The sequence below is a fragment of the Dipodomys spectabilis genome, unplaced genomic scaffold, assembly GCF_019054845.1.
Source record: "Dipodomys spectabilis isolate Male_0828 unplaced genomic scaffold, ASM1905484v1 ptg000094l, whole genome shotgun sequence".
Lineage (NCBI taxonomy): Eukaryota > Metazoa > Chordata > Mammalia > Rodentia > Heteromyidae > Dipodomys > Dipodomys spectabilis.
Window position 1 is genome coordinate 8,801,589 of NW_024870771.1, and position 20,841 is coordinate 8,822,429.

Genomic DNA, 20,841 nt, shown 5'->3' on the forward strand with positions numbered 1-20,841 from the left:
ATATATATATATATATAACCTATATGCATATATATATTAGGCTAATTGATTGTACCCTGTGCAAAGGAGATATAAGACAACTAAGAAGAGACTTGTGACGTCAATTGGTGCTTTAAACTGTGGTCCTCAATCAAGTCCATCCTGCTGTATTTCCCACAGGATCATGGGGAAGCTAATTAGGATTAATGAAGGGAGGATATTCAATTCCCTGCTGCTGTAGTTTTTGAAGTAAACTTACAATTTCTGAGGTCTAGTCTTGGTTTGTTAGGTTAACAGTACTTTTATATTGGAAGGCTTTTCCAGGGGTCCAAAGCCCTGACTATTTTTCTGAACTAATTTCATCTATTCACTCGGTAAATGCTCTAGCCCTGAGCTTCACCCTAACTTCCTAGGATCTTGTAAAAATGCCTCCTGTCCATGTTCTCATCCCAGGTGTCCTCCCCTACAAGTCTACAGCCGTCCTTTAGCTGCCCTACCTACCAAGAACAAGGTGTTGTGGGTATTCATCAGGGGCTGCTTCCTCTCTGCCTTGTTGCCCAACTTAGCATGTGATCAATTCCATGTCAAGTCTACCTTGGCAGGTATGGATCCTAAACCTGAATAGTGAGTTGTATCTGAGGACACGCCCAAAGAAGCCCGGATGCTCAGAGCCCTAACACCCCTGCTCACTAGAGCTGCTGCAATGTTTCCAAATGACTAGTGCTAGGAAATTGCAATGTCTGGCAGGCTGCCCAGAGGAGTTTCCAGGACTTTCTTTCACGAGGAAGATGTCGGCCAATTGGGGTTCTGCACCACGGACTATGTCATCGGTGTGCAGCGCAAAACTCCGGTTCCCCACGCCATCTTCCCCGGAAGGGTAGGTGTAAGCAACTAGCCATGCCTGAGTTCCGGAGCTTTGCAGGCAGCACCTCCTGGAATCGAAGGGCCCGCTCTCGCCCCGCCCCGTTTACCTGCAGGCTTCCAGCAGAGGGCGCCCGCTGCAGTCCCAAATGGATTCTCAGCGGCTTCAAGAACAGGACTAATTGGTCTTGTCTGGCCAGATGGGTCCCCCGAATTCAGCCAGGCCAACCCTAAATACCAGAGCAGGACTTGAGCAGCTAAGGCCCTCTAGTCTCAAGGGCAGAAGGACATATTAAGATCGAGAACACAGTATGACTAAGTACTCATGTAAAGAAATAAAAAGTAATGAAGGGTGGTGGTAGTGGTCAAAATGCTCAAATGGCACTAGCAGTGGGGTACTTTGAAAGCCTCATCTTTACAGGCAGGCTGCGAGAAGTTTAAGTCTCAACTTAATTCCTTCCTCGTTGGTTTGTTTAACATCCTAAGTCTTTCTACATCTTTAAAATGAAACCCATAATAACACCCCCTCTCTTTTTCTTCCTTCCTTCCTTCCTTCCTTTCTTCCTTCCTCCCCACCTCCCTCCCTTCTTCCTTCCTTCCATCCTCCATCCCTTTTTTCTTCCTCCCTTCTTTTCCTATCTTCCTATCTCTTTCTCCTCTTTCTTTCTCTTTAACTTGCCCTCACTCTGTCTCCTTTTTTTCTTTTTTTCTTTTTTTTTTGGGGGGGAGGGTCTGGTCATAGGGCCTGAACTCTGGGTCTGGGTGCTGTCCTCAGCTCTTCAGCTCAAGGCTAGCGCTCTACCACTTGAGCCACAGTGCCACTTCTGGCTTTTTCTTTTTGCTTATGTGGTGCTGAGGAATTGAACCCAGGGTCTCATGAATGCAAGGCAAGCGCTCTACCACTCAGCCACCTTCCCAGCCCCTTTTTTTTCTTTTGAGGTAGGGTCTCCCTATGTAGTTCAAATTGGTCTTAAACTTACAATCCTGCCTTGGTTTCCCAGTTGCTAGGATTATAAACATGTATCACTGCAACCAGTTTACCTTGCTTCCCTATCCCTCACCATCTATCTTAGAAATCCAGGAATTTGTCATCGCAAGATGGTGTTTAACAGATGTAGGACTTTTACTGCTAAAATTAAGACAATGGCAGGTAAACTGGTATGATTGGTTACCCTGTATATTCCTAAAATCCAGAAAAGTCTTAATTTAAAAAGCCTCAGGACCAGAACAAAAAGTAAAATAAAAAATAAATGTAAAAGAATAGAATACTTTTGTGTGTGTGTACTGGTCCTGAGGCCTGATCTTGGGGCCTGGGCATGCTCAGTTGGGTTTTTCCACTGAAGTCTGGTGTTCTACCACTTAAGCCACAGTTCCACTTCCAGCATCTTGGGATTCAGAATCTCACAGACTTTCCTACCTTGCTGTCTTCAAACTGCAATCCTTCTATCTTGGGTAGCTAGGATAACAGGCTTAAGAGGTTTCAGTTCAATATGTCAATTAATGAGTACAACGACATCTTGATCAGGGAACACCTCCCATTTTTCTCTTCCACCTCCCCCCCCCCTTTTTTTTAAAGAATGTCCCATCATGTGCCCAGGCTGACCTTGCTTGAGCTCAAACAAATCTCCCACCTTAGCCTTTAGCCTCCCCGTTGCTAGGACTACAGGGCCAGGCCACCACCATGCCTTAGTATAAAGTGAATACTGAGATAAAATAAGGTGCCTTATCACAGAGGAGGAAACACCAATCATGTTTTTCTCACATTGTTTTATTAATCCTACTAAATATTACCCATTGGCATTGTGAACTAATCCTATTATGTAAGTCATCCCATTTAGCAAAAAAAGAACACCGTGTATGTAATGTCGTGTAAACACCAGTTTCTCAAGCTTTAATGCCCTTGATCATGTATGATTTAAAATACACAATTTTCACCGCGTTACAATCTGAACGTGACGTTGGGGGTTCGGGCCTGAGTGACAATCTGGGTAGAATCTGTAACCTCCCCTGTCCCTGAACACGTGCCCGTCTCCTCTGCCAGCGCGCGGTCCCTCCCGCCCGGGGCTGCAGGCGGGCGCGCTCGGGTTCGGTTCGGCTACAAGCCAGAGCCTAAGCAGACAGGACGCAGGGCGGAAGGGGCTCTCAGCGCTCTCCCGAGAGGCCTTCCCGGAGGAGGGGACCTGGCGGCTCCAGATGGGAGAGCGGCCCCACCCTGCCATGGTCCCAGGTGCGGTCGCTGGGCTGCAGACCCTAGGCGAGTCCCGGCCTCCCGGAGAACGCGGCGGCCGCTTCCCCGAGGCCCCGGCCTGGCGAGGCCCCCGCGATGGCATGCGGAGGGGCGGGGGCCGCCTGGTGCCCTCGCGGTGCCCGCCGCGTCCCGTGCCAGCAGCCGGGCCGGGAGCCCGCCCGGCGCCCGCTGAGTCAGCGGTGAGTCAGCGCCCGGACTGCGCCGCGTCCCGCCGGAGGGGACCGAAGGGACCGGAGGAGGTTGGCCATTCACCCGCCAGGGGCCAGTGGCAGCGCAGGAAGCTTCGCGGAAGTCAGGCCTGACGCCGATGGCAGGAACGCGCCAAGCCCTGGCAGAACCTGCGCTGAGGCTCAGGGCGATGCTTTACAAAGCCTGTTTTTCCTTTGAAGCGGAACCCTTCGTAAGACATACATTGTACATCACAACCCCACTCCAAAACACAACACCTTACCTTATTATGGTGATACACTCCCTTCCTGTCTTCCTCCTTTCCCCTTCCTCTCTGCCTTCCCTTCCTCCCCCTCCTTCTTCCTTTCTTTATTCCTCCTCCTCCTCCATCCCCCTCCTCCTCCACACCCCTCCTCCTCCCTTCCTCTCTTCCTTCTCCTCCCCTCTCCCCCTCTTCCTCCTCCTCTTTCTATCTTTCTTTCTCCTTTTTGGTAATAGTCATGAAGCACTAATTGATGTCACCACCTAATAAGTTCCAACCTGCAGTCAACAACTATGTCTTTGTAACTAAGATGGTTCTCAGCAGAAGCAGCCTCCTAGACATCTAGCAGCTGCTTGTGCTCATTCTCCACGATTTACTTTAACCCCTTAGAACTTGAGCTAGATTGGCCCTTCTTTTGGCCCCTCCCCTCATCCAGCAATAAACATCTGTTATGTGTCTTTTGGACCTTGATGCATAAGTGATTATATGGGTGGGGAGGATCTTGTTGCCATATGATATTTGGTCACTAATACATTAAACTTTTTTATGTTGTTGGTAGTGAGGCTTGAACTCAGGGCCTGAGCGCTGTCCCTCCCTGAGCCTCTTTGCGCTCAAGGCTAGCACTCTACCACTTCAGCCACAGTGCCATTTTCGGTTTTTCAGTGGTTAATGGGAGATCGGAGTCTCACGGGGGCTTTTCTGCCTGGGCTGGCTTCAAACCAGGATCCTCAGCTCTCGGCCTCCTGGGTAGCTAAGATTGCAAGCATGAGCCACCATCGCTGAGCAACATTAAATGTTTAAATTAAGCCAGGAACAGGTGGCTCCAGCCTGGAATCCTAACTACTTAGGAGGCTGAGATCTGAGGATCTTGGTTTGAAGCCAGCTGAGCCAGGAAAGTCTGTGAGACTCTTACCCCCAGTTAACTACCAAAAAAAAAACGGAAATGAAGCTGTGGCTCAAGTGACAGAGTGCTAACCTTGCACAAAAAAGTTAAGGATAGCACCCAGGCCCTGAGTTCAAGCCTCAGTACAGGCACAAAGATAGAGGGGGAGAAGGGAGGAAGGAAGGATGGAGGAAGGGTAGGTGGAAGGAAGGGAGGGAGGGAGGGAGGGAGGGAGGGAGAGTTGTGGTTTGTGATCCTGCAGACTGTTCTCTGATGCTGTTTAGCAGCCCCCAGAGTATCACAGAAAGACTGAAGGATTAAACACCCTCAGAACCGCTGTGGCCAGGGCATCTGGTTAGACGCAGATCTGATTGAGTTCCAGGGAGCTGTCTCCCAGGGCCTCTTTAATTCCTATCTACACAGCATTTAAGGTTCCATGGGGGAGACAACACACTAAAATCCCAAGGCAATTAGATGGGGGTTAGATGTCCTGAAGAAAATGCTAAGGAAGTTAGAGACCAATGCAAAGTAGCAGAAGTGAGAGTGCTAATTTGTCAGGTGGAAGTGTTTAGTCATCAGGATCCTTACAGTATCCTCCTCAGAGAAGCTGACAGAGTAGGTGTCTCCTTCAGGACATAGAGCCTGAAAAATCTCCAATTTGCGGGTGCTACTATGGATCCCTGAAGGAAATACCTAATGCTGTCAGGGCTCTCATAGACCTGTCTTGGCCTTCATCAATGCTGAGAGCCTACTGTATAAACAGGATTTATGCCTTTGGCTCCTTGACAACAAGAAATACGTCAGGAGGAACAGTAAGCATCATCTTTGCCAGATACATTCTCTGCTCTATAGGAAACTGCACCAGGGAAGGCAACTATTACAAATGAGAACATTACTTGGAGTTGTGAACACTGCTTTTGCAGTGTTCTTCTTTCTCTCTTAACAGCACCCTGATTTTGTCCAGGCATCCCTCCCTGCACATGTGCGTCAGGGAAGCCCAGCCCTTGCCTGCAGTTCCTGAGTGGAGTTTGTGGAATCTGATATATCAGAGAAGGATTCCATTGCTCTGGCCAATGTGAGTCTGGCTTTTCCTGGAGCACAGATTACTTCAGGACTAGGCTTGTAATTAAATTCAGGCCAATGGAATATGAGGACAAGTTTAGAACCTTCTGGGAACAAGTGTTCTTTCTTATTCTTTAAATAAGCAGCCACCAGAAAGACCCTACTCTCATCCACTATGGTAAGCAGATGTAGAGCCTGAAATTTCTATAACCATTTGACTATCTGGAAGAAAGCAAAGAACACCAGGGTTGCTGGATCATACTGACCCCAAGCCTGTTCCTCTGTTCACAGAGGCTCTCCTGTAATTTGTAGAGGCTACAGTGCTACTTCCAGCTTTTTCTATTATGTGGTGCTGAGGAATCAAATCCAGGGCCTCATGCATGCAAGGCAAGCACTCTACCACTGAGCCACCTTCCCAGCCCATCTTATGTTATTTGTACACTCAATTTATGCTAATAAGAATTTTAAGAGGGCTGGGAAGGTGGCTCAGTGGTAGAGTGCTTGCCTCACATGCATGAGGCCCTGGGTTCAATTCCTCAGCACCACATAAGCAGAAAAGAAAAAAACTGGAAGTGAGCGCTAGCCTTGAGCTGAAGAGCTGAGGGACAGCGCCCAGACCCAGAGTTCAGGCCCCACGACCGGACAAAAAAAAATAACATAAGATTATTAACATAATCACAAATCATACATTACAATTGCTGTGATATTTACAACATATAGTAAATTTTGATCAAAATGTGCTTCATATCACCCTCTCCTTTCTTTACCCCTGTGGGCTTCTTTCAAAAACAGTCTTTTTTTTTTTTTTTACAATCATGTCATATTATCATTATTATTTTTGGAAGTAGTGGGATTTGAAATCCTGGCTTTATGTTTATTAGGCTGATGCTCTACTGCTAAGCCACATCTCTCTCCCTTTCTTTGTACTGCACAACATCTCCATCCTTTTCTTGATGCTGGTTATTTTTTTAAATACGTTTTTTATTGTAAAAATACTGTGCAGAGGGGTTACAGTTACATGAGTAAGGTAATAAGTACATTTCTTATCAAGCATTGTGGCCTCCTCCCTTGTTTTTCCCCTACCATCCCTTCCCTCCCACCTCAACTACATCCCATCCACCCCCACGATGCTGGTTATTTTTGAGATAAGATCTCACTTTCTGCCTGCCTTGAACTGAGATGTACCGTTTTAGGATTCCCATTGTAGCGGTAATAACAAGTACAGGCCACCACATTAAGTTTCATCAGTTGTAATGGACTCACATAGATTTTTCTGCCCGGGCAGGCCTGGAACTGCCATCCTTCTGAAGCTTGGATCGAGCTTGAATGCCAGTTGTGAGCCACCAATGCCTGACTCGTTACCATTAAATTTTTCAGGTCTCAAATCTGGATGAGTGAAAACATGATAAGTTGTAATTCTGAGGGCATCTGGGAAAGAAAGCACAATTCCAAGGTGGGGCCTGTCCCAAGTAGGACATGTATCTCTCTGTCCCATTTCCTCTCGTCTTCTACTGATGTCTAGCCCAGGATGCCATTGAGAATCTCAACTGGCTTTTACACCTCACCGTCTGGGTCAGTTCCTTGGTTTGTCCTTGCCACAGTGACACGTTAGATGATTTCTCTTAACTATGTTGAGGTTGTGGCAAAAACATCACAATGTGGTGCTGGGTCTTGCTCAGGATACTGTACCAGTGGGTAGGTCATGTGAACTGTGGTTACTTTGTTTAAGCAGTATCTTTTTGAGCTTTCTATGTTGTAAACTTACTATTTTCCTTACTAGTTCATGGATGTCCTGTGGAGAGCTGCTTTATGACTATTTTTATAGCATTTTTATACACTAATTTTAGCATCTGTTGATTGTTGTCTGCAATGACTGTTACTGTGATTTTTACCAAATGAGGATTTTCTATTTATATCATTCTTCCTACAATATTTAATTGTAATCCTTCTGTAGAAAATAACTATCTCTTTCCCCATTTATTCCATTTTAATCTTTGTGCCAGTACTTGGGCTTGAACTCAGGTCCTGGGCAATGTCCCTGAGCTTTTTTGCTCAAGGCTAATGCTCTACCATTTGAGCTATCATTCTATTTCCGTCTTTTTAGAGGCTAACTAAACAGTCATGGACTTTCCTGACCAGACTGGCTTTGAATCCTCAGATATCAGGAGGCTGGAATTACAGGCTTAGATTATAAACATGAGCCACCAGTGCCTGATTTGTTTGTTTGTTTGTTTTTGTTTTTAATTTCTTAGGAGGTCTGTATGGACTTCTGGCTATTTCTTTCCTGCTATGGCTCAGAATCCACTACTATTTGATTTTTTTCCTCACATTGTACCAGACCTGGCTCTTGCGAGCCTGCTGCTGGACCCATTCAGTCCTTCTTTTCGCTTTTGTTTGTTGTCTGGCGCAAGATGCCTGAGGCATGGCAAAAAAAAAGATAGCACATCTGTGAGACTCTGAGTTCAAACCCCAGTACCCTCCCAACCCCTGCAAAACCCAAAGCAAAGCCCCTGCCTCCCTTAGTCCTTGTCCCACCCCAGCCCTGGAACCAGCCTGTTATTGCAGGATGATTTTGAAAAAGTGAGATGAGGTGCTAGTCAGACTTGGTAAATAATAAAATAAAAATAATTTTTAAAAAGCAGATCCAAGCTGGCTGGCAGGGAGTAGTGTCTGCACACACTGTGCAAGGACAGTGTGGCTGTGAGTGTGGAGTTGATACAGCTGCACCCCTGCTTCAGGGGCTTCATGCACACTTTGGGAGCTCCTGGGGCTTCTAACTACAAGCACCTATGATTTTTTAAATAGTACTGTTGCCAAGAGTTAGTGGTTCATACCTATAATCCTAGCTATGCAATAGGCTGGGATCGGAGGATCCTGGTTCAAAGTTGGAGCAAACAAATTTGATAGACTTGAGGCTCTTCAATATGGAATAAATAGGGCTGGGAAGGTGACTCAGAGGTAGAATGCTTGCCTTGCATGCATGAGGCCCTGGATTCCATTCCTCAGAACCACATAAGCAGAAAAAGCTGGAAGTGGCGCTGTGGCTCAAGTGGTAGAGCGCTAGCCTTGAGCTGAAGAGCCCAGGGACAGCGCCCAGGCCCAGAGTTCAGGCACCATGAACAACAAAATAAATGAATGAATGAATGAATAAATAAATAAATGGAATAAATGTCTTATCTTTTGCCCTTCCTTCCTGTACTTACCCTTAGATGGAGGTAGTACCCTTAGATGGAGGCAGAATTGAAGAAGGCAGAGATTCCCTGGAGGTCCCCTCAGCCCTGGGGATGTGAGGACCCTACAAGATGTGTACAGTGTGGATATACAAGGTAGTGTAAAAAGCAGGAGTGTGACTGGTAGGGTTTGGGTCTGGTTGGAGTAGCCCCTAAGGCTCACATATTGGAGCTTAAGCTTCACTGTGAGGTACTAAAGTATATAAGTATATGTAAGTATAGCGCATCTGACTGTGGTATCTGGAGGTAAGTAAGCCTCTGGGAGGAGCTGAAGATTGGAGAAGGTCACCAGGGGAAGTCCCCATGACTGAATCCTGGTGGCTCTTTTAGGAAAGTCAGGTTTCAGCCTGGCACTAATGGTTCATGCCCGTAATCCTAGGTACTCAGGAAGTTGAGATCTGAGGATCACAGTTCAAAGCCAGCTGGAATAGGAAGTCTTACAGACTCATCCTCAATTAAACACCAAAAAGCTGAAAGTACATCTGTGGCTCAAGTGATAGAGTGCTATCCCTGAGCAAAAGCTCAGGAGTTCAAACCCCAGGACCAACCCACAAAAGAAAAGAGAATTTATGCCTAAACACTCATTGCTACCCCTCTTACCATGTAGTGCCCTGAACCACACAATACAGGAAGGACAGCATCACCAGATAGGGCTCCTAGAACTTCAACAGAGACATAAGCCAAAATTAACCTCTTTTCAAATCACTCTGCCTCGGGCATTTTGTTATAATAATGACTTTAGGAAAGCTATCTTCCTTAGCCTTGGTTTCCTTCCCATACAATGGGTATTGTGAGTGGTTCTTGAGTTGTAGTGAGCAGTAATGGTAGAGTGGGGGTCTTCAGAGAGCTTGGTACAGAGGTCTGTAAGAAGAGTAGGAGAGGACCAGTGTTCAACAGTAGACTAGGCCTGACAGGATTCAAGGAACTCGTGAGGAGCTAGTGAGAATGACAAGAGGAGCTAAGGACTAAGAGGCCCCAAAGGGTGGTTGTGTTTGCCTGCCACAATTCAGAATTTAAATTCAGTCCTCTAGGGCCATGGTAGCAGTGGAAGCTGAGTACTTTCCTAGTACATCCTGGAACACACATGAAAAAGAAGGAAGGAGGAGGGAAGGAAGGCAGGAAGGAAGGAAGAAAGGAAGGAAGGAAGGAGAGAGAGAGAGATAGAAGAAGAGGGAAGGGAGGGAGTGAAGGAAATAGGAGGGGGAGGGGAGCAAGGGAAGAAGAACCCTATGAGTAACAGATAGCAAGGGCTGTCCTCTGGGGAGAGTAGGGGCATGGCACAGTCAGATCTGGATCAATGGGGTTACTCAATACCTGTAGCCACTGGGAAACTATAGTCAAAATCTGACACCATGTGGTGACTGGACAACATTCGTTGAGAGACTCCAAGCTACAAGAGGGCCACTGGGGTTTCCAATGAGTGGTCTGAGCAGACAAGCTGAGGGCAGGAGGGCAGCAACTCACCTGTGCTGGGACCTTCCAGGCCATTCTAAAAGGAAGACCAGACCCTCACATTAGACACCCTCCCCCAGAGCTTGGTCTGCAGAATCCCACCAAGAACTCAGGTCTGAACCCCACAGATAAGCAAGGTAGGTGCTCCAAGTCCCTTAGGCGGGTTGTAAGGGTAAAATGACTGACAAGGCTCTTGGTTAGACAACATGCTTCTAAGCACAAGTCAGGGGACTTTGGGGGAAGTTTAACTTGGTCCTGATTGTCAAAGGGAGGGGAAAAGAGGTTGTGTGAAGAAATAAGTACACTTTAAGTATCATAAGGCTTCAAAAATGACTTTTTACAAAACAAGGAGGCAGGAGGCAGAAAGGTGATGTGACAGCTGGCATGGGTACAGCTAGGAGCCACGTTCCTTCAGCCTTCCCTGACAGCCAGGTGAGAAGCTGGGAGCTGGCACCGTCCCAGCCAGGAATTCCAGGCCAGGAGGGACTGGCCTTGCCCAGAACCCCGTGAGTATGTCTGTTAACCTGGGCCCAGCGATGAGTCACCGCAGCCTCGGCGGAGGAGACCCTCCTCCCGGCCGCCGCGCCAGGCGAGCTCTGGTTGCTGAGCAATGAGACATAACACACGTAAATAAAATGCAATTTCTTGCTGCAGCAGTGAGGTCTGCTGTCTTTCCCTGACTTTTCCTCTCCGTTCCCCAACCTCCCCTTCCAAGCTTCTCCTGGTGCACTTGTTTAATGGGGGGGATCAGAACTCCCCAAAGCAGCCTCCTGGGGAGGGGCGGGGCGGGGTCCTCCCAGCCTGGACGCCTGGCTCTGCGGGCGCCCCACCTCCTCGGGCGGTGGGGCGGACCGGCTGGACTTTACCACCGCCGGCTGGGCGGGAGTGGTGAGGGCTAGGGCTGGCTGCTAGATTTGAATGTGGACGAGGAGGAGGAGCCTCAGACTCTAGGACGTGCTGCTGCCCTTTTCCCTCCGGGTGGAGGGAGCGGGGCGGGGCAGGCTTCCCGGCACCTGCCCTGTTCACCGTTCACCCGGCGGGCGTCACTAGTTACTCACCTGAGGGCCTGGCAGATGAAGGGGCGCAGGCCTGCACCCTGGCCCTGGGCATATGGGCAAGAACGTCATTTTAGGATGCCTCTCGGGGCCAGCATTGAATTGGGGTTGAATAGATATCACTCTACGTATCAACACAACTGTGTAATGTAGATATTCTATTATTTTTGTTAAATTGAAGTTTAAAGTACACATTTGTCCATGTTATGTGGTAATGTAATCACACATCATTAAGCCTACCTCACACTGATGAAAGAATAGTCCCTTCACCGCCAAGAGTTCCCATCTGCCCCTCTACAGGACATCCATTGGCCCCTGGCTATCATGTTTTTGTTTCTGGTGCTGGTGCTGGTGCTGGGATTTGAACTCAGTGCCTGGGACCTGTCCCTTAGATTTTATGCACAAGGCTGGCATTATACCACTTGAGTCACACCTCTACTTCCAACCTTTGGGTAGTTAATTGGAGATAAGAGTCTCACAGACTTTCCTGCCCTGGCTGGTTTCCAATCATGATCCTCAGATCTTAACCTCCTGAGTAGGTAGGATTACAGGCATGAGTCACCAGTGCCCAGCTCTGGCTATACATTTTGCTTTTACTAGAATTTCCTATGAATGGAATTGTGATAGGTATAATTTTTAAAGAGCTTCCTTAAGCTATCAGAAATGCCTTTGAAATTCATTCATGTTATAATTGGTTGTTTCTTTTTCTTGCTAAGGAGTTAAGTACAACATTTGAATTATTGGCACTATTATCAATAGAGGCTGGGAATGTACACGTATGAGTATGTAGACGTTAGTCTTAATTCCTCGTAGCAGTGGAAGGATTGCAGTGCAAAGCAAGCCCCAGGAGGAGAAAAAAAAAAAGGCGACAAGCCCCATTTCAACCAGTAAAAAAGGTGGATCTTGTGGTGTACATCTGTGGTTCTGGTTATGCAGGACACATGAATAGAAGAATCACAGTCCAGACTGACTCTGAAAAATGAAAGTAAAAAGGGCTGGGACATGGTTCAGGTGATAGACTAGCTAGCACCAGGCCCTGAGCTGAAACCCTAATCTTTTCCCCAACTGTCATTAAAAAAGAATAAACAAAATATTGCATACAAGTTGCTGAGTACAGCTAGGGCATAGATTGTTCTCTGAGGACATTTCAGCAAGTAGCTTCTGGAAGCTTCAGCTGCAGATGGCATGTATTTGCTAGTTTTGTAAATATGTTGTTTACAGGATTCCTCAATATGTTCCCTTGCAATTACTAATTTGGGATGAGAAACTTTGAGGGTAAACATCTTGCTTCTCATTTAAAAAAAATCCTTTTACCCATTCATGAGAATATCCATTATGGATTTCCTAACTCCACCATTCCTTTTATAATTATTAGTTGCAGTCTTCTGTTAGGGAGAGTGCCCTAATCCATTGGTTGGTATTGTTCTTTATTTTTATTGTAAAGTTGATGAATTGGGGTTACAGTTATATAAGTAAGGTAATGAGTACATTTCTTTTTAAACTGTTAACCTCTCCCCCCTTTATGTTCTCCCACTTACCCCTCCCTACTATCCACCCCAACCCCTGACAAGCTGAATAGTTCATTTCCAACATAGTGTCAAGTGAGTATCATTGTTGCAATTAGTTCATCCTCTATCCTGCTGTTTATGTGATTCCCTTTCCCTTCCACTGATCAGGTCAGATAAACATATACAAGACAAAGGGTACAGAAAACTATAACAGAAAAAAATAGAAATAACTGCATAGAGGACATAATAAGAAACTTCTTGTTTCCAATTCTTGGAGTCTATGTTGATTTGCTTCATTATATATGGTCCTATGCACTTAGCAATTGGGCTTTTGTGATCTCCTGTAAAGAATATCATAGACATATTCTAGTTACTACAAATGAGGGAAACCAGGCAACCTACTTTTCTTTGGACCTGACTTACTTTGCTTAATATAAATTTTCCAGTTCTTTATATTTCCTTATGAATGGGGCAATATCATTCTTTCTGATGGAAGAATAGAACTCCATTGTGTATATACACCACATCTTCTTGATTCATTCTTCTCCTGAGGGGAATCTGGGGTGGTTCCATATCTTAACTATGGTAAATAATACTACAATGAAGCACTGGTAGCTTTAGTATGGCCTTGTTTGTGTTTGTTTGGATAAAAATCCAGGAGTAGGATTGCTGGGGAGCTCTATGTTTAGTCTTTTGAGGAACCTCCATACTGCTTTCCAGAGTGGCTGAACAAGCTTGCATTCCCATCAACAGTGTAGTAGCATTCCCTTTTGGCCACATCCCCACCAGTATCCATTGTTATTAGATTTCTTGATAATGGCCATTCTAACTTGGGTAAGGTGGAATTTCAATGCTGCTTTGATTTGCATTTCTCTTATGGCCAGAAATATTAAGAATTTCTTCATGTATCTATTGGCCATTCTTTTTTTTTTTTTTTTTTGGTCGGTCCTGGGGCCTGAACTCTGGGCCTGGGCTCTGCCCCTCAGCTCTTCAGCTGTAGGCTAGCACTCTACCACTTGAACCTCAGCCCCACTTTCAGCTTTTTCTGCTTATCTGGTGCTGAGGAATGGAACCCAGGGCCTTGGGCATGCAAGCAAGGCAAGCACTCTACCACTGAGCCACCTTCCCAGCCAAGGGTTTTTCTTTTTTTATCCATCAAGTCTAGCCCTGCTCTACCACTTGACCAATGGCTCAATTACTAGCTTCTTTTGTGTGTGTTTAATTGTAGATGAGAGTTTCACAGACATTCCTTCCACTGGCTAGATTCAAGTCATTATTCTCAAGTCTCAGACTCCTGAATTGCTAGGATTACAGGTGTGATCCATCAGTGCCAGGTAGTATGTGGATATTTTGACAGACTATTCTGTTCATGGACATTTGCAGTTAAGTCATAAAAAAATGGTTAGTCTCAAACCCTGAGCACCTAAGGAGAGGACTGACCTTCTTGCTGAAAAACCTAGTGGACAGGAAGAGGCCCACTTGACGTTTCAATTGCTACAACCGAAGCAACACTTGTGAGATAAAAGCTTTTTTAAATGCTCTGAACTGCTAGCTGTCAGCAGAAAAGCACTGAATTTGTTCAGTTGCCTTCACTATAGAAACTCTCATGTAGCCCTTCTCAAACTTCTGACCCAAAGAATTATGAATGCTAATAAAACTAGTGAACTAATATCGTATAAATCATTTAGATTTCCTACTTAGTTTTGATCAATTACTTTGTACTCTCCTTCTCCTTCTTCTTCTTCTTCTTCTTCTTTTTTGTCAGTCGTGGGGCTTGATCTCTGGGCCTGGACGCTGTCCCTCAGTTCTTCAGCTCAAGGCTAGAGCCCTACCACTTGAACCATAGCACCACTTCTGGCTTTTTCTGCTTATGTGGTGCTGAGGAATTGAACCCAGGGCCTCATGCATGCAAGGCAAGCACTCTACCACTGAGCCGCCTTCCCAGCCCCTGGCCATTCTTATTTCCTCTTCAGAGAAGTCTCTCTTTAAGTCTATAGCCCACTTGTTAATAGGTGGTTGTTTCTTTGGGTATTTGTTTTGTTTTATTTTTTTATTTTTGAACTCTAAGTATATTTTAGATATAAGGCCCTTGTCTATTGTATGGCTAGTGAAGATCTTCTCCCACTCTGTGGGCTTTCTGTTTATCTTGCCAGCTATGTCCTTTGTCATACAGAAACTCTGCAGTTTATTGCAATCCCATCTATCCAACCTTTCATTTTTTTTGTGGGGGGGGGGTCCGGTCCTGGGGCCTGAACTCTGGGCCTGGGCGGTGTCCCTCAGCTCTTCAGCTCAAGGTTAGCGCTCTACCACTTGAGCCATAGCGCCACTTCTGGCTTTTTTCTTTTTGCTTATGTGGTGCTGAGGAATCGAACCCAGGACCTCAGGCGTGCAAGGCAAGTGCTCTACCACTGAGCCAACTTCCCAGCCCCTCTCTCCAACCTTTCTTTGATTTGTTGTGTTTCTTGGTCTTTATTAAGGAAGGTTGGACCTGTACCAAGGAGCCCCAGTGTTTTACCTATTCCTTCCTGTAATAATTTCAGGGTATCTGCTTTTACCTCAAGGTCTTTGATCCATTTGGAATTGCCTAGTCCACTGTTATAACAAAATACTGGAGGCTGAGAAATTCATGAAGAATAGAAATTAATAACCTTATTTGTGTAGAAATGTCAAACTTAATTCCTTTTCATTTGTACAGGGGTAACTCACTGTATAAAATATGTAACTACATGGGTTTAATTACAGAAACCAATGAAGTATTCTCTAATTTTTAAAAGTGAAATTCATTTGGTTTACAGTTCTAGAGGTTGGGAGGTCCCAGAGTATGGTGTTGGCATCCGCTGGCATCTGAGGAGGGCCACGTTCTAAATCACAACATGGCAGAGGGCATCACATGAAGAGTAAGTAGGCTAACTCAAGTCTCTTCTCTTCTTTTTATAAAGCCACAAATAACATCACAGACCCCCATCCTCATGACCTCATCCAAACCTTTCAACATATATAAGTATATACATATATGTGTACATATATGCACCTATATATGCAAAAATAAGTGAAAGTACTTTTACATATTAAGTTAAAAAAGAATAACATAAAAGTGTATGCACAGAACAAAACTCAAATACCTAAAACCTATCTTAAAATGTATATGAAATATCAATGCATTAAAATTGCAGAAATATGTTTTCCATATTTTCTATTAGAAATATGTCTTACATGAAAAATATGGAGCAAATGGAATTTTTTCTTTGTGCCAGTATTAGTGACTGAAGTCAGGTTCTCATATTTAGTCAGCTTTATTGTTCATAGCTGAAGGTGTTCTTTAACTTGAGCCACACCTCCAGCGTGGCTTTTTATTGGCTAATTGGTGAAGTCTAGGCTGACTTAAAACTGAGATCCTCTGATCTCAGCCTCCTGAGTAGCTAGGATTAGTATGACTCATCTGCATCTAGATACAATAAATAAAATTTAAAGAAGTTTATGTACTAGTAACTGATGAAAGAATTAGAATTAAAGAAATGAAAGCATTAAAGAATTAAAGAAATCATAGAGAATTAAAGGCAACTCTGTTAGAAACCTTGTCACCAATGCCTCTTTCTACACTGCTAGTGTGTTTCTTTGTTGCTATAACAGACTAATTGAGATGAAGCAATTTATAAAGAAATGAGGTTTGTTTTGGCTTATGCTCTTGGAAGCTGGGAGGCTCAAGAACATGGTGCCAGCATCTGCTCAGCTGTTCATGAGGGCCTCCTTGTAGAAGGGCAAGGGGAAGTATGTGGAGGACAGTAGGAAACAAAGGGTGGCTGTGTAACAACCTGTTGGAGGAAAAGCATGAATCCTTCCACAAGGGTGGAGCTCAAATGACACAAACACTTCTTAAAGCCTCCCCCCCACCCCCAGTATTGTTACACTGGCAATTAAGTTTCAACATGAGTTTTGTTCAAGGACAACTTCCAAACCATAGCATTCCATCACTTGGGCCCCTAAATTCAAAGTTTAATTATTTCATCTCTGAAGTTCCAAACTCTTGACTCATTCCTGTAACCCATCAAAACTCCAAAGTTCAAGGTGTCATCTGTGAGCCTGTAAAACTAAACTGAGTAATCTATCTCCAAGATGAGACACAGGGACAGCAATAGTGTGTTTATTTCAAACCTGAAAGGACTGTAAGTATGGCTCAAGTAGTAAAGCACTAAACGCAAAGACGTAAGTTCAAGCCTCAGCTCCCTCCAGACCAAAAGGCAGGAACAAAGCAGTAGTAGCCCACAGCAAGTCCGAAACCCAGTGAGCCAGACACTGAGTCTTCAATCTGGGAGTCATCCAGTCTTTGGATGCCTCCTGTACACTGCTGCAGGGGTTGGGCCTGCAAGGCCTCAGGCAAATCTGCCTAGTGGCTTTGCTAGGCAGATATTATCTGGCTACTCTCGGGCTGGAGTTTTCATCCTGGTGTCTGCAGCTTTCTTAGATAGGTGTTGTACCCCATTGGTAGCATGACCATTTTAGGGTCTCAGTGATAGTCTTACCTTTTTGGGTATATCTGTTGGTTCTTCTTTGGTGGCATGCTTTGGTGGTCTGTGCTCCCAAATAGTTCAGTATGTCCTCTGACATCTAGGTGGAGGTCACTGTGCCTCTGCAGCACTTGGTTTTTGCGTGTCCTCTGTTTGCACCTGCACCTGGGGCTGCCCAGTCATGACTGGAATCTGGGGAGTAGGAGCCCAAGGTAGCCCTGAGCAGTGATCAGTGAGTCTTTTCTGCCCTTTAGGGCTGATTATTCTGAACCTGAGACCGGAAGAACCACCTTGAAAATACCTGAAGTGCCTTTGGGGTTTTTCTAATTGTCCTGATGAACAGCACCCACTCTTTTGTGCTTTCTTGTACTTATGCCAATCTCTTTAACAAACAATAACTTGTACATTCTTAGTCTCTTTGAATATCTTTCCCACTTCTTACATGAGAAGGCTAAAAACTTTCTAATTAATTATTTAAAATCTTTAAGTAGTTGTACAAAGGGGTTTTAATCCAACACATCAATTAATGAGTATAATGCATCTTGATCTGCTTCTTTTAGCTGTAAATTCTCTCTTTAGGTCATTCTTTTGTTTGAACACATCAGCATAAATGATTAAAAATAACCAAAAAGGGGCTGGGAAGGTGGTTCAGTGGTAGAGTGCTTGCCTTGCATGCATGAGGCCCTAGGTTCCATTCCTCCATCTAAGCAGAAAAAACTGGAAGTGGCTCAAGTGGTAGAGCGCTAGTCTTGAGCTGAAGAGCTGAGGGACAGCACCTAGGCCCCAGGCCCTGGCAAAAAAAAAAAAAAAAGCAAAGCCCTTCTATATTTGGCTTAGAAATTTCTTACCTAATTCATTAGAGGATTGAAGCAATCCTCACTCTTAAATTCCACCTTCCATAAAGCCCTAAGGCACAGATATGATGCAGCCAAAAATTTTGCAGCTGTTCAACAAGGATAACTTTAATTCCAGCTCCCAGTAAGTGATTCTTCATTTGTATATGGGACCTAATTAGAATTGTCTTTATGTACATATTTCTATCTGCATTCTGATCACAGCCACTGAAGTAATTGCTGAGAAGCTCCAGTCTTTGCTAGTTTTGTCTTCTGAGCTCACACCAACATTGTCCTTCATAGGCCACTCACAGAAATCTCCATCTTTCCTAGCTGCTCCTCCAAACTGTCCTAACTTCTGCCATTTTCCAGTTCCAAAGTCACTCCCACATTTTAGGTATTTTTTTCTGATAAAAAATTGTTATTATAAAGATGATATGCAGAAGAGTTACAGTTACATGTCAGGTAATAGGTACATTTCTTTTTGAACAATATCACCTTTTCCCTTGCTTTCTTCCCGCTTTCCCTCTCATTCCCACATACAAGTTGTAAAGTTCATTTTCCACATACTGTCTAGTAAGTACTACTGCTACATTTGTTCATCATCCCCCCCCCATTTCTGTATCCCTTTACCCTTCCAAGGACAGAAAAAAGAACAAACAAGACAAAAAGAAAAGAAAACAGCAAAAAAGAAAAAAAACACATTTCTATTTCTTGGAGTTCATTTTGATAAACATTATTTTGCCATTTTCAGTATTTTTATAGCAATTCCATTCATTGATTATCAAGTTTTGCATTTTACCTTATTTGCTGTTGCTGTACTGAAATACAGAATAATTTACAAAGAAAAAAAGATTTTGTTTATGGTCCTGAGGTTGGGAAGTTCAAGAGCTTGGTGCTGGAATCTGATTGGCTTCTGGATGGGCAATGTGGGAGGGCAGGAGACAGGACAGGAGACAGTGGAGGCGGTAGCTTATTAACAACAACAAAAAAATGATGCTGGAGGGAAACACCTCAATCCCTTCAAGAACTTGGAGCTCCCACAGCCCAAACACCCTTACCAGGCCCTACTCAACACTGTTACACTGGCAATTAAATTTCAACATGAGTTTTGGCAGGGATAAACCATATAGCACATACTCAGAAAACTTCCTATGTATTCCAAACAGTAGAAATTCTCATCCCTGTAATCTTAGCTACTCAAGAGATAAGATCTAAGGATTTTGGTTCAAAGCCAGCCTGGGCTGAAAAGTCTGTGTGATTCTTATCTTTAGTTAACCTGCAAAAAGCTGGAAGTGAGGATTTGGCTTAAGTGGTAGAATGACAGCCTTTAGCAAAAAAAAGCTAAGTGAGTGTGCTTTGGCCTTAAGTTCCAGTCCCCATACCAGCACAGACAGACAGACAGACAGGCAAACAGGCAGGCAGGCAGGCACACATACATGCACACACACAATAATAATAATAATAATCCAGAAATGACTTTTTTGTGTATAGAAGCATAGTGGTATTTTAAAATCTGATCTACCCGGGGCTGGGAAGTTGGTTCAGTGGTAGAGTGTTTGCCTTGCATGCCTGAAGCCCTGGGTTTGATTCCTCAGCACCCCATAAGCAAAAAGAAAAAAAGCCGGAAGTGGTGCTGTGGCTCAAGTGGTAGAGCGCTAGCCTTGAGCTGAAGAGCTGAGGGACAGTGCCCAGGCCCAGAGTTCAGGCCCCACAACCGGACCCAAAACCAAAAACAAAATCTGAACTACCCTGTTAATGTTTTATTTCTTGTAACAATAAATTAGATCTCTACACCCCTTGCCCTGAGGTAATCACAACAGATTTCCTTACACCACTTATATATTTACATATTATAGATTACATAAGTCCCAGTCCAGCTCTATAAGTGCCACTTCTCTATGCACTTGTCAACATAGGCAGAGTTGGATTCTCATCAATAGTTATCCATCTCTCTGCTCTCCTGTAATTCACCTGATTTTGTGCAGTTATGGCTAAGCAGTGTACTTTGTCCCAGGAGTGCCCTACAAGGAGATCCTGACTCCTATAGAAATATAGCCATGTGACTCACTCAGCCAATGGAACAATATTAGGGTAAGCTACAAGTGGCAGCCATTCATTTCTCTACCATGTGAAAGTATAGAACCTTGTTGAGCCAGACTGTAAAGAGGGTTCAGTTACCAAACTCATCATTCTTCCTCACTTTCCAGGATGGTCAGTAGGAATTCTTGTATGAAGTATGGGGGTGGGGGGGGATCAATGAAGACAGAATAAAAGGAGTGGTCTCTAAGGAAGAGGTTCTCAAGGAATGTTCCTGGATGATACTTCCACTGATTTATTTTTGACCCCAGCATTTAGTCATTTGGCCACATTTAGCTGCAAGGGAGGCTGGGGAATGAGCTCTTTATTATGGAGGACTATATGCTAAGCTAAATTTTGACTACAATGGAAAAAGGAGAATTCATTTGGGAGCACAATTATGAGACATTGCTGCAAATGCCACTTAGTCAACAGTCTGCTAACCAACCTAGTGAGGAAGATTGTCCTTAACAAGAAGAGAATCCTAAGCAACTTAGTTTCAGATGTTGGTTTCTATTACATACTGTGATCAGAATAACTAAAACATATAGAAGAAATGTCTGAGTGTTCGACTAGGACAGGAAATATTCAAGAAATACCAAATATCGATAGTACAGAGAATAAGGAAGTGCTCAAGAGAAAAAAATATATTTAAAAAAAACTTACAATGAGGTATGTCTAAAGGAGCACAGCAGCCAATTGACAGCGCTCCCAAC